At 40.5% G+C, this 13,632-nt stretch overlaps 1 long non-coding RNA gene and 2 other non-coding genes across 4 annotated transcripts; all 3 read left to right on the forward strand.

Moving 5' to 3' along the window:
• The first annotated feature begins 2,338 nt into the window (after positions 1-2,338).
• On the forward strand, positions 2,339-7,767 carry LOC117737768. 2 transcript variants are annotated; one of them, XR_004610063.1, is made up of 7 exons: positions 2,339-2,396; positions 4,915-4,991; positions 5,839-5,886; positions 6,066-6,131; positions 6,404-6,788; positions 6,972-7,019; positions 7,301-7,767. It is a non-coding gene; the product is annotated as an uncharacterized LOC117737768 (long non-coding RNA). The 2 variants fall into 2 exon arrangements; XR_004610064.1 differs by lacking the exon at positions 6,404-6,788.
• Positions 3,693-3,890, forward strand: LOC117738075. Its single transcript, XR_004610080.1, has one exon. It is a non-coding gene; the product is annotated as a small nucleolar RNA SNORA74 (small nucleolar RNA).
• On the forward strand, positions 5,167-5,364 carry LOC117738071. The gene has a single exon (XR_004610076.1). It is a non-coding gene; the product is annotated as a small nucleolar RNA SNORA74 (small nucleolar RNA).
• Positions 7,768-13,632: the final 5,865 nt, after the last annotated feature.

The following is a 13,632-nucleotide window of genomic DNA, read 5'->3' on the forward strand; positions in this document are numbered from 1 at the left end:
AGAAGTAAATGTATTTTTTAAGCAGTAAAGTGATGAAAGCACCAGATATACATTAAAATGCAAAGATACATGTAAGTCTTGTGTTCTGAGAAAATCAAGGAACTTTGTATTCTTTAGGAGAAATAATTTTTGGGCTGTTCAAAGGCTGATACGTCTTTTAAGACCATAAAAACATGGAGATGCAGTTTAAGGCAGTAAAGTTATGAAAACATCAGGTATTCATGGCAATGTCATGAAACGTGTAAGTCTTGTGTTCTGAGACACTTTCTTGAAGAAAATCAACAGACCAAGTATTCTTAAAGAAAATCCACTTTTGGACTCTGTACAGCCTAAAAAGTTGTTTCGGACCATAAAAAGAAGTACATGTATTTTTTAAGCAGTAGAGTGATGAAAGCACCAGATATTCATTAAAATGCAAAGAAACATGTAAGTCTTGTGTTCTGAGACACTTTCTTGAAGAAAATCAAAGAACTTTGTATTCTTAAAGAAAATCCACTTTTGGACTCTGTACAGGCTAAAAAGTTGTTTCGGACCATAAAAAGAAGTAAATGTAGTTTCTTGAGTAGTAAAGTGATGAAAGCACCAGATATTCATTAAAATGCAAAGAAACATGTAAGTCCTGTGTTACGAGACACTTTCTTGAAGAAAATCAAGGAACTTTGTATTCTTTAGGAAAAATCATTTTTGGGTTGTTCCGAAGGCTGATACGAAACCATCGATTATGAAGCAAAATGGAAAAACCTTGAACGATATAAGGAAGGGATTTTCAACATACTTTAGAGTGCTTCTTAGATCCTCCAAAACCAAATCATATCTCATGTTCAATTGCTACGGAGACATCAGAGCCAGCGTGTCATTTAAAAAAAGTCAGCCTGTTCTCGGTGGCCACACTGAGCAATGACCGCCCGGTGCTGCGAGGCTCACTGGTCCTGCGAGCAGGACTTCTGATTCATCGGTGAAATGGGCGGATCAAGTCACATCCGTGCATTTGGACCGTGCTTGGCGAGAAGTGGACTTTGCATTGGCACATGTACTTGGGCTCCGACTGATGACGGACGTTTCTCAATACCAAGTACGCTGAGTATAAACGTGTGTACTTTTGGAATTTGGACTTGGGACTGGAGGACGCAGGACAGTCTTTTTGCAATTGGAACAGCAGCGAACTTGATGACGTCACCATGTCAGCTGTTCTTGCTCATGAGTTTACTCCAATTATTCACTGTAAATTATTTTTACAGTCAAACTAAATATGACAACCCTGCTTTTTTCGTTTTCCTTTAAAATATAATTATTTTATTTTGAATTGTGTGTGGGGGTTTATATATATATATGTGAACAAACATTAAACTCTAGAGTGCTCGTTAGATCCTCCAAACCCGAATGATATCTCATGTGTAACCGCTACGGAGACATCAGAGCCAGCGGATCATTTAAAAAAGTCATGCCGAGATGAGGCTGTTCTCGGCGGCCACACTGAGCGCTGACCACCTGGTGCTGCGAGGGTCACCGGTCCCGCGAGCAGGACATCAAATCTCCAAAACCTTCAGCGCATTTTTTTTGTCGGCTAAATCTCGACAAACCGACCACAGATTTGATGCTTAAACTAATAACATCTGAAAACATCCTAAAATTATATTCCGTGACTCAACAACAGTAGTATTTAGAAAAAGTATTTTCTCGTCCGCCATTGTTCCCCATCGCTGTTGCGAAATGCATTGTGGGATATTACCTGTCCAAAGTATGCACAAGTCTCCTCTGATGCATCCTTTGGGAACTGGGCGGATCAAGTCACATCCGGGCATTTTTACCGTGCTTTGCGAGAAGCGGACTTTTGAATTGGAACAGTACTTGGGCCGCGACTGATGACGTTTCACAAGTCCACGAGAACACAAGTACGGACAAGAACACATATTGAGAAACGGCCATTGATAAACGGCCAGTGCTCCTCCTGATTATATTGGCCTCTGTCTTAATTGACAGTGTCCCAACGCCCCCTAGTGGTGGGAGGTTAAACAAAACAAAATCAAACAAAATGGCTCTTACACCCCTAGATAACCAAATGGTTGTACCTGCTCAAGAGGTTCATATAATTTTAAGGAGACAGGTGCGATTTTAAGTTATTTAGAGAGATAGATTACATGTGTTTTTGCTACAGAAAGATGTAATACCCATTTACTTGAACATTTTCCCGCCTGGTTTCTTGTTCAGGAGAAGATGCGGTAGTGGTACATCTGCATGATGCATTTTTAGGAAGATCTTTGGAAGCGGAGAGCTTCCTTTCCCACAATGCATAGCGGTATCATCTACTTTATAAATCGGCGCTTGACTTCCGTTCTGCCTTTCAAACTGCTTGAATCTTCTTGTATGGTGGATCGCCGGACTTACTGTCAACTAGGGTACGTGTTTCACCATGTGTTGGTTTATGAATGAATCCATATCACGTACTTTATTAGATAAAGTAATACCCGCTCCAAAAAGTAAAATAGCTAGCTCTATAATAATGTTTTTCTAATGAACCTTTCGCGTCACTAAAACTGAAGATGCATTGAACCCTTTCCTGAATATTTCTGATAGCTAACGTTGATTTATTTTATACCCATCACGAAGCGGGACAAAAGCACAAACATCAAATATGTGAGTTAAATAAAAGGCTTGCGGTAAGACAACGTCATAGTGTAACGCCATGAACACGAATGTTACTTGTAGATTTAATAACGAGCTCTTACGTGAAACACTAAACCTCGACGTGTGCTAGGCATACTGTGCCTCGTGTAGGACTACTTAAGAGACGGCCCTGCATATGGCTAACGTTGATGCAGTCCTTGCAAGAGTTCTTGTTTCTGCAGACAAACTATAAAAATAATTTCATTCACTTACCAGTGTTAACGATTCTCCAAAATGTAAATTTGTTGACTATAAAACCAAACTTCCATGATGCCTAGTAGCATTTAAAAGACAATTTGGACCAAACTTTTTAGTGCAAGTTTTTACCAAAACTAAAGATGCATCGAACACTTTCCTGAATTTTTCTGGTAGCTAACATTGATTAATGTTTACCCATCACGAAGTGGAACAAATGCGCTAACGTCAACCATGTGAGTTAAATAAAAGGGTAAGACATTATGGCGTAATACCATGAACACGAATGTTAATAATGGATTATTTCAATAACAAGCTTCTAACTGAAACCCAAAACCTCGAAGTGTAGTAGGCATACTGTGGCTCGCATAGGACTACTTAAAAGAAAACTCTGCATATGACCATTGTTTGCACAAGTCCTTGCAAGAGTTCTTGTTTCTGCAGACAAACCATAAAATAACTAATTTCATTCACATGTTTTAGTGATAGACTGTTAAAAAGTTGTTTATTGACTAAAACCAAACTTCCATGATGCTTACTGTTGCAGCTAAAAGACAATTTTGGCTACATTTTCTAGTGCCGGTTTAAAAGCAAGTGGGCTGTTCTGCACATGGGATTCCCCTTTAATTGAAAGAGTAGCAACTGCTTTTCATTGTAGACTGCATGCCTTTATTGTGATGTTTGTTGTCCAGTCCAGAGATGCTGGAAATCATCAGTCCCTTTTGACTTGCAAGTAGGGCACAACTTGACATTAAAAAGTCATAACGATGCAAAAGTTGAGGCTCTGCTCACTTACTGTAGCAGAGCCTACATGGCTTTTCCATCCCGCCCACACCAGTGCTCAGTCAGCTGACCAGGTGATGTGTCTGGCTCAGTGTTACAGCGCTGGTAGAGTATGTGGCTGTACTGGTTCTAAGCTCTGCAGGTTCTGTTTTAGAGTCTGCTGCATCTGAGCCGTACAGTGCATGGCCCAACGAGAGTGGCCTGTCCTGATCCAACAGCAGGACAGGCCTAGTGCAGGGCCGCACATTCATATACTGACCGCAACGGATGATTTTGGGTTTGTCATCATAGAACGTTAATTTACCTCAACCCCAGATGAACCTTAACTTTCATTCTTCCCCTGATCATATTGAAGGTTGAATATTATTTGGCTTTTAGGGTTTAGGAAAATATCTAATGTGATTTAAGTTTATTATTCATAAATTAAACTACAGGGCTTAATTTGTCTACAATTGAATATGCATTGTACCTAGCATAATAAACTTCTTTTTTTTTTTAACATAAGTAATCTTGATGCAGTTTAACTGGCAAGAGTTAAAGAATGAATTTACAGGCAAAACGATGAAACATATCTTTGACAGAAACATGGCAACTGAATGTGTCCTGTTTGTTGATTGTGCAATTTTTTGTTTATTCCTGTGCAGAAATGGCAGTCCAGGTTAATTTGATTATCTTATAAGTTACCTTTCTAAAACTAAAGATGCATCGAACACTTTCCTGATTTTTTCTGGTAGCTAACATTGATTAACGTTTACCCATCACGAAGTGGAACAAATGCGCTAAAGTCAACCATGTGAGTTAAATAAAAGGGTAAGACAATAACATTATGGTGTAATACCATGAACACAAATGTTAATAGTGGATTATTTCAATAACAAGCTTCTAACTGAAACCCAAAACCTCGAAGTGTAGTAGGCATACTGTGGCTCGCATAGGACTACTTAAAAGAAAACTCTGCATATGACCATTGTTTGCACAAGTCCTTCCAAGAGTTCTTGTTTCTGCAGACAAACCATAAAATAACTAATTTCATTCACATGTTTTAGTGATAGACTGTTAAAAAGTTGTTTATTGACTAAAACCAAACTTCCATGATGCATACTGTTGCAGCTAAAAGACAATTTTGGCTACATTTTCTAGTGCCGGTTTAAAAGCAAGTGGGCTGTTCTGCACATGGGATTCCCCTTTAATTGAAAGAGTAGCAACTTCTTCTCTTTGTAGACTGCATGCCTTTATTGTGCACCAATGTAATGTTTGTGTTGTCCTGTCCAGAGATGCTGTGTCTCCTGTTGGTGAAGTGCTGTGGCAGCCATGGGATAGAGCTACAAACAATGCCTTAGAATCTAAAGGTGAATACACAAAACTTAATGTCGTATTACATAAATCATCAGTCACTTAACTTGCAAGGAGGGCACAACTTGACATTAAAGTCTTAAGATGTACAAGATGAGGCTTTGCTCAAGTTTCCCCCAACCCTCTTCAGTTACTGTAGCAGAACCTACATGGCTTTTCCATCCCGCCCACACCAGTGCTCAGTCAGCTGACCAGGTGATGTGTCTGGCTCAGTGTTACAGCGCTGGTAGAGTATGTGGCTGTACTGGTTCTCAGCTCTGCAGGTTCTGTTTTAGAGTCTGCTGCATCTGAGCCGTACAGTGCATGGCCCAACGAGAGTGGCCTGTCCTGATCCAACAGCAGGACAGGCCTAGTGCAGGGCCGCACATTCATATACTGACCACAACAGATGCTTTTGGGTTTGTCATCGTAGAAAGTTAATTTACCTCAACCCCAGATGAACCTTAACTTTCATCCTTTCCCCTGATCACATTGAAGGTTAAATATGGTTTGGCTTATAGGGTTTAGGAAAATATACAATGTTGTGATTTAAGTTTTATTATTCATGAATTGAATTACGGGGCTAAATTTACTGTCTACAATTTAATAAGCATAATAAATCTTTTTTATAAACATAATTGATAATCATGATGCAGTTTAACTTTCAAGATCTGCCAAGGGAGCTAAAGACTGCATTTACAGGAAAAGCGATAAAACATAACAGAAACATGGCAACTGAATGTGTCATTTTGTTTGGTTATGCAATTGGTTTGGAAGCGGCAAGCTCAAATTGCGTCATTAAAATCCGAGAAATGTCTGGTAGACTTGACTGAACCAAATATTTATTTTTTCCTTGTGTTGCAGGCAGATGCACAGCGTGGGACTAAAAGTAATGCTGAATGCCGACTGATGGTGAGTGTAATGTAACCAGTTGTTGGTTGTACCAAGTCATATCAATGCAGTGATGACTCTAGATGTAACGCATCATGCTGACAACACCATGGTGAACCATAAACCCAGAGCATATCTGCTAACTGTCTTCAATGATCAATAGGGTGATTTTCGTTTTATTGACCTTCATTTCTCTACAGGGGCATGTGGAGCAGCTGGGCTGCTTGGGGCAGCAGACAACTTGCAGTAAACTGAGACTTCCCTGGGTATGTATGACTTCTGTCTGCTTGGAATTAAGTGATGTTCACTTTTATGTATGTAGATTGTGTAAACCCAATTGTGTACTGCCACGGCAGAGGCCTCCCCTCAGTCGTGGAATCTTTACATTGGGAGAAAAACCTCAGGACTTGGCACAGGTTTACGTAAAAACACAATTACCAGAACCTGACTTAAGACCTGAAACACTGTTGTAAATATGTCTATGACACTAAACTTGGTTTGTGGGCTGTTTGGTGATACTTGCTCTTTGTGTGTGCAGTGTAATCCTCGCATGCCGGATAGATTGCCTGGGTCGTCAGTACACCGCAATGGTGCAACTCTGTCGGCTCAACCTGATTTAAGGCAATAGGTCGCATTGGGCTCAATCTCCACACTGTCTTTGAGGCGTGCTCCTGCTAAGTTAATGAGGTGTTAGGTGTCAAATCGTTGAGTGTTTGAGGGCTCTCGCGGACATTTTGAGCCCATTTTGAGCCCTTTCCGCAAGTCAGCATTAGATGTAGACTGCCCTAGGGGATTATCCACAATTCATTGCAATGTGCCATTAAACACGAGGTAACCGGTGGTATCATAAAGATGTAAATGGAGAATGGCACATATCGGATGCACAGCGTGGGACTAAAAGTAATGCTGCAGTCCGACTGATGGTAAGTGTGACCTAACCGGTTGTTAATTGTACACAGTCATGTCAATGCAGTGATGACTCTAAATGTAACACATCATGCTGACAACACCATGGTGAACCATAAACCCTGAGCATATCGGCTAACTGTCGGCAGTGATCAATAGGGTACTTTTCGTTTTATTGACTGTTCTTCATTTCCGTACAGAAGCATGTGGAGCAGCTGGCCTGCTTGCAGTGGACTGAGACTTCATGGGTATGTATGACTTCCCGTCGGCCAGGGATTAAAAGTGATGCTCACTATTATATATGTAGATGGTGTAAACCCAATTGTGTACTCCCACGGCAGAGGCCTCCCCTCAGTCGTGGAATCTTTACATTGGGAGAAAAACCTCAGGACTTGGCACAGGTTTACGTAAAGACACAATTACCAGAACCTGACTTAAGACCTGAAACACTTCTGTAAATAAGTCTATTACAAGAATGTACAATTTAGAATGTGGCTGTTTAGTGATACTTGCTCTTTGTGGTTTCTAGTGTTTAGTGTAATCCTGCCAGGCCGGATAAGTTCCTTTCAGTCCACCCGCTGGGATCTGCCTAGGTTGTCAGTACACCGCCAAGGCTCAACCTGATCAAGACTGTAACATACAACACTCGGTCTTAGAGCTCCTTCTAGTCTATGAGGTCTTGGGGATGTCCAAAAAAACCTGCTCAAAACCAAAAACCAGTAACTGGATTATTTGAAATGACCTCATCTTGTGAGGAAAGAGCCTCCAAGACATTCCAATAGGAGAGTAAAAAGTATAAAAAATGGCCACAATTATCTAACCGTGCTGCTGCAACATTGCCTTTGTTTGGCGCTGCCTGTATATAAATGACTGTCTTGAAGACCCCTTTTCAACCCCAAAGGTTACTAGGATTTGATTGCTCCATCTACAGGAAGTGCTTGTTTTCTGATCATGTCAATGTTAATGTCTCTGTAATAAACTTAGTTTGGTACCCAATTTGTGTCCTTTTATGATTTGTCACTTTAGCAAGTCACGTTAAAAGTATAATTCTAGTACGGTGTGTTTTTTTTTTTTTTTTTTCTCATTATTAACCCATGCAATGTCCCACCTGCCCAATAGGACTAACTAAAATGTACCCACCGCAGGCATAGAGGGGTTGCCAATTTTAACAAGCATGTACAATGATAACTTTAAAATGGACTGAATAAGTTCAGATAATTAGTTATATCATTCTGGATTCAGTTAATTTTGTGGCTGTTTGACCACTGAAAATGGTGTCCAAAAAATTAATAATTTACAACTGCAAAATTGATTTTAGAATTTAATTGTATAACATTCGTAATTGCAGTTGGTGAATGCAGGATGTGGTGGCTGAACAGGCATCTGGTACAAGAACTGAACTCGCTGCCGTTAATAGGGAGGACAGTTCTTATTTCAGAAAGCAGATTCAGTTTTTGTATAAAAACGGCCCTGTTAAGTCCAAACGGGTTTGGTAAAATCCACAAAATATTAAAATAACTGGAGTCACCAAATCTGTTATTATATAATAAGCTTATATTATATTGCACGACTAGTCATGTGTTGAATTTTTTTTACATTTAGAATGGAATTTAAATGTCAACTGATCAATAGTCTCCATTCCAACTTAATGTGTAGCCCTGTCTACACATTAACATTACCGAGAGGTGTTTATATACATATATATATATATTACATTACTGGGAGTGAGATGTGTTAATGAGGTCAGTTTGAGATGTGTTAATGAGGTCAGTTTGCCAGGGGAGACACACAGAGAGAGCACAGGGTGGGGGGAGAGACATAAGCAGAGAGCGCGAGGGGGGGGGGGTCCTTCCCTCCCTCCCTTCCTTCCCTCCCTTCCTTTTTTCCCTTCCTTCCTTTCTTTCCTTCCTTCCTTCCTTCCTGTGTGTGTATCATTGGACACAGACACACCCACATTTCCCTATCTCCTCCGCATATATATAATAAGATATAATGGCGCTCTATGGGGCAGAGAGGTGGACTTGCTCCCTCGTTAAGGCTTCTCTTGACAAATGTGGGAAACATTGTGGATTCCATCGACACGTGAGGACGAGCACAAAATTCCCTACGTTTTGATCCATAAATGGTGTAAAAAGACTGAAAATTCGGGGCAACTGGGTCAGTCGTTAGCAGGTCCGTCTTTCAATCGGGGTTGGCGGTTCAATCCCCGCCCTAGTCGATGTGTCCTTGAGCAAGACACTTAACCCTAATTGTTCCCTGTAGCAGTGTATGATTGTAAGTCACTTTGGATAAAAGCATCAGCTAAATGACATGTATTGTAATTGTGAGACTTGTGGCAAATACGTTTTATTTTTTTAGGACTTTCGGTTGCTCCCCCTAAAATCCACAAAATATTAAAATAACATGAGTCACCAAATCTGTTATTATATAATAAGCCTATATAATATTGCACGACTAGTCATGTGTTGAATTTTTTTTACATTTAGAACGGAACTTAAATGTAAACTTTGATCAATAGTCTCCATTCCAACATCCCTGTGTAGCCCTGTCTACACATTAACATTTAGACATCAGGATGTAAATAGTTTTATAGTTGCTCCCTCTCACTCTAGCAGTTGGCTCTCTCACTCTAGATCAATCAAGGTTATATGAGCCTGGCTGCTTCACATAGCCACACTGAATAATAGCAGGTGTTAGGCAGGACCATGGTCTAAACACAACCACGATTAATGCAAAACTGTGAGAAAGCCCAAGATGTGCCTGATTTTTGAAAGGCAAAAAAATATCAGGCACATCTTGAGGCATTCCTTGAGATTGTTTTTACGTGGGAGTTAAAGAACAAGGCCTGTTGAAAGATAACTCAGAGATTCTTTACGCAGGTGCTAGATGCCAGGGCATGCCATCTAGACAAACTATATCATAAGATAATTGAATTTGAAGGTGTTCGGGGTCTAGAAACAGTTTTGTCTGAGTTCAACATCTCAACGTTTCAGGTCATCCAGGTTTTTATGTCTCTGTAACAAGTGTGTGTTACCGCTGGTGGTATCCCCTAGCACAGGGACACTGTAGACAGGAACTGATTAGTTATCTTTATTAATACTCGAGGCAGATGCGGTTTCCGTCGTGCTCGTGGATCTGCTCCTGGGGATGGCAGCGTAGGTCCGGTGCTCTGCCGAATTCCCGCATACCTCTCCTTCGTCCCTACTGCCTTTTATAATGGGAAGCAAATTGTCATTAGCCCCAGCTGAGGCCAATTAGGGATCCACCTGGTACCGTTCCCTGAGCGCACTCCCCCATTCCCCTCTGCAGCTGAGCCTAACCACACCCGCCACCACAGTCTCTAAGACATGCTTTAAGTTAAGCAAATGTTTTGGTTTTGCTGGCTTGATCGATAGATATAATTGAGTATCATCTGCATAACAATTTTATTGAGTGTTTTCTGATAATATTGGCTTAAGGAAGCAACTATGAAGTGAATAAAATTTGTCCAAGCACAGAATCTTGTGGAACGCCGCGACTAATGTTGGTGGTCATCGAGACTTCATTGTTTACAAATACAAATTGAGATCGATCTGATGAATAGGATGTCAACCAACTTAGTGCGGTACCTTTAATTCCAATCGAGTGATCCAGTCTCTGTAATAGGATGTCTTGATCAACGGTGTTGAACGCAGCACTAAGGTCTAACAAAACAAGTACAGAGATGAGTCCTTTATCTGATGCAATTAGGTCATTAGCAATTTTCACCAGCATTGTCTCTGTGCTATGATGCTTTCTAAATCCTGATTAAAAATCCTCAAAGGATCTTAGAGAGGAAGGGAAGGTTAGAGATTGTTCTGTAGTTAGCCAACACCTCTGGCTCAAGAGTGGGCTTCTTCAGGGAAGGTTTAATTATAGATACTATGAAGGACTGTGGTACATGGCCTGTTAGCAAAGACACATTGACAATATCTAACAGAGAGGTGCCAATTAAAGGTTAAACTTCTTTGTACAGCCTCGTCGGGATGGGGTCTAAGACAGGTAAAAGGTTTAGAAGTAGAACTTCTTAAAGACAATTGGTCACGGTCAATGTGAGAAAAGTCATCTAAATATATAGCAGGGCTTACAGCTGGTTCTGAGGTTACTTAGGATAGATCGGTACTGGTTGAGGGCAGGAGATTATTAATCTTGTCTAATCTTATCATTAGGTCTATAAGAATACACGATTCCACAGAGCTGTGACTATCAGCCTCGCTATAGCGCTAAAGAGAAACCTGGGGTTGTTCTTATTTTTTTTCTATTACTGATGAGTAATATAATGCTCTGGCATTACGGAGGGACTTCTTAGATGTTTTAAGACTATCTCGCCAAACTAAGCAAGATTCTTCTAAATTGGTGGAATGCCATATGCTTTCACGATGTTTGCTTTAATTTGTGGGTCTGAGTGTTATACCAGAGTGAACTTCCTTTCTTGTATTATCTTCTTCAGAGGGGCTATCGAGTCAAGTGTCATTCTCAGTGAGCCTGTAGCACAATCGACAAGATGATCAATCTGGGACGGACTAAAGTTAGAACGGGAGTCCTGTTATATTGTATGGGGTCAGATCAGTCTCAATAATTGCAAATGCACACAGAGAGACTTACAAATGCAAACACAAAGATTTACAAATGCGCACAGAACAATTTACAAATATGTTCGATTTACAAATGCACAGAAGGATTTACAAATGCGCACAGAACAATTTACAAATATGTTTGTGTTTATTTAGTTGTCAATCGCACTGCATTTGTTTGTGGATTGCTTCACATGTGTGTGCGGATTTATGAGACTCCCCTGCCGTGGCTAGATTCATATGAGCATTTGTAAATCAAACATATTTGTAAATTGTTCTGTGCGCATTTTTAAAACTTTGTGTTTGCATTTGTAAGTCTCTCTGTGTGCATTTGCAATTATTGAGACTGATCTGACCCCATAATATTGAGACATGGTATTGAATTACCGCTGTACCGGTCCGTCTTGGTGAAGAGGGAGCTGAGCCGGAAGGCAAAGCTCTCCATTTACTGGTCGGTCTACGTTCCAACCCTCACCTATGGTCACGAACTCTGGGTCGTGACCGAAAGAACGAGATCTCGGATACAAGCGGCCGAAATGAGCTTCCTCTGTAGTGTGGCCGGGCTCAGCCTTAGAGATAGGGTAAGGAGCTCGGACATCAGGGGGGAGCTTGGAGTCGAGTCGCTGCTCCTTCGTGTCGAAAGGAGTCAGCTGAGGTGGTTCGGGCATCTAGTCAGGATGCCTCCTGGACGCCTCCCATTAGAGGTTTTCCGGGCACGTCCAACTGGTAGGAGGCCCCGGGGAAGACCGAGGACACGCTGGAGGGATTATATCTCCCGGCTGGCCTTGGAACGCCTCGGGATCCCCCAGAATGAGCTGGAAAGTGTTGCGGGTGAGAAGGAAGCCTGGGTCGGCCTGTTGAACCTGCTGCCACCGCGACCCGACCCCGGATAAGCGGGTGATAATGGATTGAATTAAATGCAGAAGGAATCACTTCTTTAAGTTCAGTTACAGTACTGTGAGTTAGACATCTGGTGTAGAAACCTTTGTCTAACTGTTTACACTCCGGTTGTAAGACTTCAAAAGTTATGAGGTAATGGTCTGATAAAAGAGGTTTCTGAGGAAAGACTATTAAATAAGGTTGAGGGTGTGAGTGGGTTTCTGTACTCTCTGACAGAAGCAAGTCAAATCTAATAATGAGATAAATGCAGCATGAAGGCAATCATTATTGACATCCAAGTGAATATTAAAATCTCCTACAATAATAATGATCCGTTTTAAGGACTAAACTTGATTGAAACTGAAATTTAGTATACGGACCTGTTGATTTAATTAATTTAAGCGGTGGGGCAGATACAGTCTCTATAGAGTTATGGCTGGGTAACTGCTCTAATGGAAGTGCAGAGAAGGGTGGAAGACTACAACTCTGCGTCCTGTTCTGTTCTGGGTTGTCATGGATTAAGTTCACTAATAAAATGTATCACATTTGCAGAAATAAGACCCGCTTCATCCAAAGTGGGATGAATGCCATCTCGACTCATCAGATCAGGTTTTTATCTATGTAGCCCACATTGTTTGCTGGACACCACCTGGACAACCAGCGGTTGAATGACAACATGCGGCTATACATGTCATCATTGATCAGATTGGGGAGAGGGCCAGAGAAAACTACGGAGTCCGACATTGTTTTGGAGTATGTACACACCGAACTCCACATTAAATTAAGACAATTGAGAGAAAAACATACATATGCAAATATGTATGTTTTTGTTCTGTATATCATGTGTTAAAAAAATGGCCTAAAACTGCATTTCATTGTGGTTTCATTGTTGCATAATGACAATAAATTCTTAAAGCACCTGTCATAAGATGAATTAAAAGGAATCTGAGGAATCATAAAATCGAAATAGTAAAGTTGTTAAAATCTCCCAAAGACAGACCTCAAGACAGGTAAAAAAGAAGGACCATCCTTTTGGCCCTTATTATGTCAGTTGATGTGCTTTGGTTCATTTAAATACAAAACATTTATACACACTACGTATACTAATGTATTTCAGCTTGGAGCTGCGTTATATACATTAGATTAGATTAGAAAACATTTTTTACAATTCAGTCAAATAAAACAACAGGACATATTACATTTAATTCAATTTAAATACTAAAAATTAAAAAAAATTCAATACAAATTAAAGTGTATACAGTGTTTCCTAAAGTATAAAGTGACAGCGGTGCAAGTTTTGTTGATTATCAATTTGAGGAGGATTTGGCCAGAGGTGATTTATTATAAAGTTTAATAGCAGTGGGCAGGAATGTTCTCCTGTATCAGGAAT

Source organism: Cyclopterus lumpus, chromosome 10 (genome assembly GCF_009769545.1).
Source record: "Cyclopterus lumpus isolate fCycLum1 chromosome 10, fCycLum1.pri, whole genome shotgun sequence".
NCBI lineage: Eukaryota > Metazoa > Chordata > Actinopteri > Perciformes > Cyclopteridae > Cyclopterus > Cyclopterus lumpus.